Genomic DNA, 8,421 nt, shown 5'->3' with positions numbered 1-8,421 from the left:
AATATTGTCTCAAAATAAGACCTCCTTGAGTTAATTAGAAAGGATTTGGGATGACAAAAGGTAACATTTGAATGAACCTTTAGCTTGATCTAGGCTGTATAATTGCAACAAAAGCACAGTGTGTTATTGTGGTATACCATATGAGTGAAGAGGGATATCATCTAACTGTATCCATGTGTCATCAGAACAACTCCCAACGTCTATTATATGGATGTGAATATATACTGGATGCATTTTGGGGAAGGTTATTCATAGATTATTTTTTTTAAATCAAACATGATTGTCATATACAGTGATGGCTTAGTGTGCTGATGGTGGGTAGGGAAACATAGTAGTGCAGACTATATTTATACGAGTCCTACCCCTACTCAAAACACTTCACGGCAGAGAAGAAGCACACTTTCATTGACACAAACGCACACAGAACTAAGGACACAAGAGGAGGATATAAGTGAGGTCTGAGCACTCAGTGAATCAGTGAAGCACTGTCCTATGAGACAGTGGAGCCTCTTTCAACCCATGAAGCTCATTTCCTCCTGCACCTGGACCAGTCTGGACTTCCTCCATCCCCTCCTTGACCCCCAGAGTGCATCCCACTGATCAATGAGAAAAAGAAATCTAAAGAAAAGAGCTGAGCAGAATCAATAGATAAAGTAACACTATGATAGGCGGATGTAAGTGAATGTATGGGTGTCTTATTTGGCCCCTCAAGGAAGTTGATGCCTGGTGTTTAAATGTAATTTGTGACTCCTTTTGACAAAAAATAAATGGATGCATTAGGATGTGCTTTAAGTGTGTTTGATACCTTAATGTTTAATAATCAACTCATAATATGTTTAGCAAAGTACACAATTCATAACTCTATTAGAACTCCCACAATTACCTTAATAATTTTCTGCAGCGAAAGGCAAAATGCAATTCATGATGTAATGCACTTCTGCCAGCTAGTAGAATATTCTTATGTGATAATTCTGAGAACAAGGACTTTTATAGAAACAGAATTTTTTTTTTTTTTTAACTTATTTTCAACCATAATATCTAATCACAAAAGAATAGGTATGTTGCCACTGTGCTCTCTTGAATTAAACCAGCAGATATTAATCAAAATAGAGAGAATGCATGGCCACGCGAACAGAATCCCATCCACTCTACGCAAAAACTCCAGGTCCATGGTTTGAGAGTTCTTGGCTGATGACTGAGAAGTCTCTTTACCTGGATAGTGCTCCAATGTATCACTCCGCAGGGTCAGTGAGACTTTTTTTCATAACATGTATTACGCGATCTGACCCAAAACGCTGCAATTTACATATATTTGTATTTGAGCCTTTGCATAAGCTCATTTTTTATAAATGGTTTATTCCTCCTGGACCATTATTTTATATAATACGTGTAATTTAACATTTCATTGGACCTATTTCCGCGCCTAACGTTGACAGGCAGTGCTTAGGTCTCTCCTAAACATGGCCACCATGATGGAGTAAATGCTTCAACTTTAAATTTCACATTTTCAGAAGAAAACTTAATTTTCTGTATTCTAACAGGAATGTTCCAACGGAAGACATTATGTCAAACATAATCCATATGAAATATTTGAAGAAAGTTTCTTGTTGGATTTAATACTGGTTTAAGTTGGCTGGAAGCTGGAAAGGAAAAAAAAGAATTGCATCAATTCCGTAAGCGTTTTCTTTTCTCTCGATAGTTTTAAAGCTTTAACAAACCTTTTGTGGGAATTTACAAGTTGTGGATATATCATTATTGCAATCATTTTACTGTGAAGAATTCAAGAAACGATTGGGATGTATAATATCATTTTGATGCGTTTTCCAGTGGAAAGTGAATCTTGGTGGTCGAAAGGAGAGAAGTAACGTTTGTGTTAACTGGTTGACGTACTTTTTATAAGCCAAGAACTGAAGAATACATAAAGGAATATATCAGTTCATGTATGGTTTTGAGGCGCCGAAAGTGCACCGGTCGTTTCCCCATATTTTTGAATTGGTGGAAGATCGAGTCAACGATACCCCCCCACCCCACTTATAATAAACGAAAGTATTACATTTCTCATATGGCTTTAAAGGTCATGAAGGAAATTCATCTACACTTCTAGGGTTTAAAAGGTAAGTTGTAATGTATATCTCGACATTTTACTCGTAGTTTTGTTTCTTGCGCAGCGAGAACCAGCCACCCTCAAGATTTCCGTGTGGCCACTCATGTCACCGTAGTGTAGAGCGCTCGGTTTCTGTTATTATTTCGATGCTAATATATGGCCTCATACTGCTTAAATTCAACTTAATTTCAGTTTTAATATGAGACTTTAACGCTATGGTAAGGCTACTCACGCAAGAAGAGGCAATCAATGTCAGTGTTTGGCATGGTTATGACTATCAACTAATGATGCGGTCAAAAACTTATTTTGTGTGTGTGTTTACAGAGCTTTGAACAACATACGTCCAACCCCAATGCCCACTCTTGAACTGTACAAAATGGGTTTTGACATAAGCAGATCACAGAGCCTGGACGTTTTAAACCAGAGGTCTCAAACGCTAGTCCACTATATTCGGTGTACAGTATTCAGCCTTTCAGTAACACACCTGACTTGACAAATTATCTCCCAGACTGAAGATGCATGTTTTCGATGACTATTTGAATCAGGTCAGGTGATCCCTGATCACCCAGTAACGTTAGGTCTCCAGGACCTAAATTGGAGAACCACACATTTTCTATGGCTATTGGTATGACATGAGGTGAGCCCAGTGTTGTTGTTATCTTTCCTCAATAACTATGCATAACTCTTGGTGTGACTTTAAAGCCAACACTGCTTGCAGGTCCTTCCATTGACAAGCAAGGAATCCAGTTGCTATCATATGATGTCTCATTTAATTGTGAGCCAAGAACAGGAAAATGTTATGAGAATCTATGTGCATCATGTTGTTAAGTGAATGAAGATTGAGACCAAATGCTGTAGACGGGTAGGAGTTTTATTGGATTTAGATTAAGCCTAGACCTGGACTAAAAAGTTGTTTCAATTGAGACTAGGCTTAATCTGTGTTTGGGAAACTGACCCTGAAGCTTTTATAAGTCATGTGAAAGAATGAGCGGGTCCTTGAATATAGGACATAGAATGGCTCAATTAATGTCCATCAGTCTGATACATGTCGTGGTCCTGTAGTGCTTACTAAGAACCTAGCGAAGATGAGTGTTGCCAAAAAAGTCAAGCCTCCCTCAAAGGATGGGTCTCACCACCCCACTTGTAATACTTTTAATATTTGTTTTGGAGACCTTGCACATTAAAACACAGCAATTGGGCTACATAGTTGAAGTGTTGGTTTTTAGCTAGATGTTTTGCCAAGCTGAAAGGAGAGCAAAACATCAAGGAGGATTATTCAATATCACTATTTTCACTGTTTGAAGGCTACCTAATATGTAAGCACTTCATACCACCTTCATAACCCATATTCCTGTGTCTTGGCACTTACAGTGCAAATTCTGACTAGGCTCCCCATAAACAGAGGGCAATTCCACGGTAATGGAATTGCATTGACTCTGATTTTTCACTTAAAATGTATGCCAAACAAAAGCCATTGATGTCAAAGTTTAACAAATTATACAAGTCAATGATGTCTGCAGAAAGAATGGGGTGCGAGCTATGACATGACACATTGACTTTGGGGAAAAAAAATAGATTTCTCTTATTGAACTACAGTAAGTGAAGTGGATTTACACCCAGAAACAGAATTTCATCATGGGTCCCTGGTCTCTACTACAGAGAAATGCATAATTGGGGATATGAATGTCATTCTCTTCATGGTGATGTATCCTAAATACAGTGGGGAGAACAAGTATTTGATACACTGCCGATTGTGCAGGTTTTCCTACTTACAAAGTATGTAGAGGTCTGTAATTTTTATCACAGGTACTTCAACTGTACCTAAAACAAAAATCCAGAAAATCACATTGTATGATTTTTAAGTAATTAATTTGCATTTTATTGCATGACATAAGTATTTGATACATCAGAAAAGCAGAACAGAAACCTTTGTTTGCAATTACAGAGATCATACGTTTCCTGTAGTTCTTGACCAGGTTTGCACACACTGCAGCAGGGATTTTGGCCCACTCCTCCATACAGACCTTCTCCAGATCCTTCAGGTTTCGGGGCTGTCGCTGGGCAATACAGACTTTCAGCTCCCTCCAAAGATTTTCTATTGGGTTCAGGTCATTTTGGCGATAGGCTACTTTGAAGCAAGGTAAGATATGCCTCATACAATTACATTAAGGAACAGAAAACATATAATGAGGCTATGCTAACGATAGGCCTAACCGTCTTCGTCTTCTGGAAAGGCTTTCCCAAAAACCTTCTTAACCTTTCTGATCTCCCCATCCCGGATCCGGGATCGTGAATACAGACTCAAGCTCATTACCATAACGCAACGTTAACTATTCATGAAAATCGCAAATGAAATGAAATAAATATGCTAGCTCTCAAGCTTAGCCTTTTGTTAACAACACTGTCATCTCAGATTTTCAAAATATGCTTCTCAACCATTGCAAAACAAGCATTTGTGTAACAGTATTGATGGCTAACGTAGCATTTAGCATTAGCATTCAGCTGGCAACATTTACACAAAAAAACAGAAAAGCATTCAAATAAAATCATTTACCTTTGAAGAACTTCAGATGTTTTCAATGAGGAGACTCTCAGATAGCAAATGTTCAGTTTTTCCTGAAAGATTATTTGTTTAGGACAAATCGCTCCGTTTTCTGCGTCACGTTTAGCTATGAAAAAACCCCTGTATCCAGGATTGTGTAAATCTATCAGCAAGCTCATTAGCATAACACAACGTTAACTATTTCTGAAAATCGCAAATGAAATGAAATAAATATGCCATCTCTCAAGCTTAGCCTTTTGTAAACAACACTGTCATCTCAGATTTTCAAAATATGCTTCTCAACCATAGGAAAACAATCATTTGTGTAAAAGTAGCTAGCTAGCGTTAGCATTTCGCGTTAGCATTTAGCGTTAGCATTAGCGTTAGCATTAGCGTTAGCATCCAGCACGCAACATTAACAAAAACATAAAAGCCTTCAAATAAAATCATTTACCTTTGAAGAACTTCTGATGTTTTCAATGAGGATACTCTCAGTTAGATAGCAGATGCTCAGTTTTTCCAAAAAGATTCCTTGTGTATTAGAAATAGCTCCGTTTTATACATCACATTTGGCTACCAAAAAAAATCCGAAATTCAGTCCTCAAAACGCGAACTTTTTTCCAAATTAACTCCATAATATCGACTGAAAACATGGCAAACGTTGTTTAGAATCAATCATCAAGGTGTTTTTCACATATCTCTTCATTGATACATCGTTCTTGGACACATGCTTTCTCCCCTGAATCAAATGGTAAAGTAGAAGCAGCTGGCAATTGCGCACCGAATTCGACGCAGGACACCAGGCGGACACTTGGAAAATGTAGTCTCTTATGGTCAATCTTCCAATGATATGCCTACAAATACGTCACAATGCTGCTAAGACCTTGGGCGAACGACAGAAAGTGTAGGCTCATTCGTTGCGCAATCACAGCCATATAAGGAGAGAATGGAAAACAGAGCTTCAGAAATTCTGCTAATTCCTGGGTGATGCATCATCTTGGTTTCGCCTGTAGAATGAGTTCTGGGGCACTTACAGACAAAATCTTTGCAGATTCTGAAACTTCAGAGTGTTTTCTTTCTTTCTTTCCAAAACAAAAATCCAGAAAATCACATTGTATGATTTTTAAGTAATTAATTTGCATTTTATTGCATGACATAAGTATTTGATACATCAGAAAAGCAGAACAGAAACCTTTCTTTGCAATTACAGAGATCATACGTTTCCTGTAGTTCTTGACCAGGTTTGCACACATTGCAGCAGGGATTTTGGCCCACTCCTCCATACAGACCATCTCCAGATCCTTCAGGTTTCGGGGCTGTCGCTGGGAAATACGGACTTTCAGCTCCCTCCAAAGATTTCCTATTGGGTTCATGTCTGGAGACTGGCTAGGCCACTCCAGGACCTTGAGATGCTTCTTACGGAGCCACTCCTTAGTTGCCCTGGCTGTGTGTTTTGGGTCGTTGTCATGCTGGAACACCCAGCCACGACCCATCTTCAATGTTCTTACTGAGGGAAGGAGGTTGTTGGCCAAGAGCTCGTGATACATGGCCCCATCCATCCTCCCCTCAATATGGTGCAGTCGTCCTGTCCCCTTTGCAGAAAAGCAACCCCAAAGAGTGATGTTTCCACCTCCATGCTTCACGGTTTGGATGGTGTTCTTGGGGTTGTACTCATCCTTCTTCTTCCTCCAAACACGGCGAGTGGAGTTCAGACCAAAAAGCTCCTTTTTGTCTCATCAGACCACATCACCTTCTCCCATTCCTCCTCTGGATCATCCAGATGGTCATTGGCAAACTTCAGATGGGCCTGGACATTCGCTGGCTTGAGCAGGGGGACCTTGCATGCGCTGCAGGATTTTAATCCATGATGGCGTAGTGTGTTACTAATGGGTTTTCTTTGAGACTGTGGTCCCAGCTCTCTTCAGGTCCTTGACCAGGTCCTGCCGTGTAGTTCTGGGCTGATCCCTCACCTTCCTCATGATCATTGATGCCCCACGAGGTGAGATCTTGCATGGAGCCCCAGACCGAGCGTGATTGACCGTCATCTTGAACTTCTTCCATTTTCTAATAATTGCGCCAACAGTTGTTGTCTTCTCACCAAGCTGCTTGCCTATTGTCCTGTAGCCCATCCCAGCCTTGTGCAGGTCTACAATTTTTAGCCCTGATGTCCTTACACAGTTCTCTGGTCTTGGCCATTGTGGAGAGGTTGGAGTCTGTTTGAGTGTGTGGACAGGTGTCTTTTATACATGTAACGAGTTCAAACAGGTGCAGTTAATACAAGTAATGAGTGGAGAACAGGAGGGCTTCTTAAAGAAAAACTAACAGGTCTGTGAGAGCCGGAATTCTTACTGGTTGGTAGGTGATCAAATACTTATGTCATGCAATAAAATGGAAATGAATTACTTAAAAACCATACAATGTGATTTTCTGGATTCTGTCTCGCACAGTTGAAGTGTACCTATGATAAACATTATAGACCTCTACATGCTTTGTAAGTAGAAAAACTTGCAAAATCGGCAGTGTATCAAATACTTGTTCTCCCCACTGTACCCTTAATGGTGAAGTTGGCGAAATGTGTAATCCTTAGGGTGTCAAATTGCTAACTTAAATGTAGGCTTTGCAGTGGTTTCCAGCAAGTCTTTGAAAGACAATTACATTCAGGAAAGCCTTGAGTTTTAAAATGTGCACTTTGGTCTTCCACTCTGAAAAGCTATCGTTGCAAGAGCGGTATGCAAGCGGTGGTGTCAGGGATGGTCGTTAAATTAGCTGAGAGAACTGTCCACACCCACCTTGCTGCTTGCAGTGATGGTCGTGCTTGTTAAATTAGCCGAGAGAACTGTCCGCACCCACCTTGCTGCTTGCAGTGATGGTCGTGCTTGTTAAATTAGCCGAGAGAACTGTCCGCACCCACCTTGCTGCTTGCAGTGATGGTCGTGCTTGTTAAATTAGCTGAGAGAACTGTCCACACCCACCTTGCTGCTTGCAGTGATGGTCGTGCTTGTTAAATTAGCCGAGAGAACTGTCCGCACCCACCTTGCTGCTTGCAGTGATGGTCGTGCTTGTTAAATTAGCCGAGAGAACTGTCCGCACCCACCTTGCTGCTTGCAGTGATGGTCGTGCTTGTTAAATTAGCTGAGAGAACTGTCCGCACCCACCTTGCTGCTTGCAGGCCCATCCTACCAATGCTTGTGCAACCTTTGCTGCATTCAGTAAGAAGAAATGTGTATTTTGAGGTGCCTGTTTTAAGAGTGCAACGTTACAATACGTTGAGGAAGAACGGTAGGCCTTTTAGTGTAGAATAGGGGTTCTGGTTAGTAACGTAAAATAGTTAATTTCATTACATTTATGTTTGAAATGTTCCTAAAATTGTTTCACCTTGCTGAATACACCCCAGAATGACTCTTAAGAAATGTGTTTTTCCATTTAAAATGTTTGCCTTTTTTTGTTCAACTAATGCAACACACCTCCTGACCATTCTTCAAAACAAATTGACAAACACAACAGATTGTGTTCGATGGGATGATCTAGTTCACGAGTCAAACATGCCACCTGGCAGACCACACACACACACATCAAATACATATACAGTACCATTCAAAAGTTTGGACACACCTACTCATTCCAGGGTTTTTCTTTATTTTTACCAGTAAAGACATCAAGATTAATAACACACAGAATCATGTAGTAACCAAAAAAGGGTCTGTGATGTTTCATAGACGTGTACGAACCAACTTCCGTTTCTGGTGCCATAGGCACATAGGCCTGTGTTTCAAAC

The 8,421-nt window shown here is 40.2% G+C and overlaps 1 protein-coding gene across 9 annotated transcripts in view; it reads left to right on the top strand.

Moving 5' to 3' along the window:
• Positions 1 to 1,274: 1,274 nt before the first annotated feature.
• The window catches only part of LOC110535292 (histone-lysine N-methyltransferase 2C), a 224,712-nt gene continuing 217,565 nt past the window's right edge, over positions 1,275 to 8,421 (top strand). For 5 of the 9 annotated variants that reach the window (XM_036934918.1, XM_036934920.1, XM_036934917.1 and 2 more), the window contains exon 1: positions 1,276 to 2,114. The gene's annotated coding sequence lies outside the window, so the exon portion shown is untranslated. Of the gene's footprint in view, positions 2,115 to 8,421 lie in introns of all 9 variants that reach the window. The other 4 variants (XM_036934913.1, XM_036934915.1, XM_036934912.1 and 1 more) reach the window with 3 other exon arrangements.

Source organism: Oncorhynchus mykiss, chromosome 11, assembly GCF_013265735.2.
Source record: "Oncorhynchus mykiss isolate Arlee chromosome 11, USDA_OmykA_1.1, whole genome shotgun sequence".
In the NCBI taxonomy this organism is placed as follows: domain Eukaryota; kingdom Metazoa; phylum Chordata; class Actinopteri; order Salmoniformes; family Salmonidae; genus Oncorhynchus; species Oncorhynchus mykiss.
Note: the sequence above shows the minus strand (reverse complement) of the source record. Positions and strands in the feature narration are given on the sequence as shown.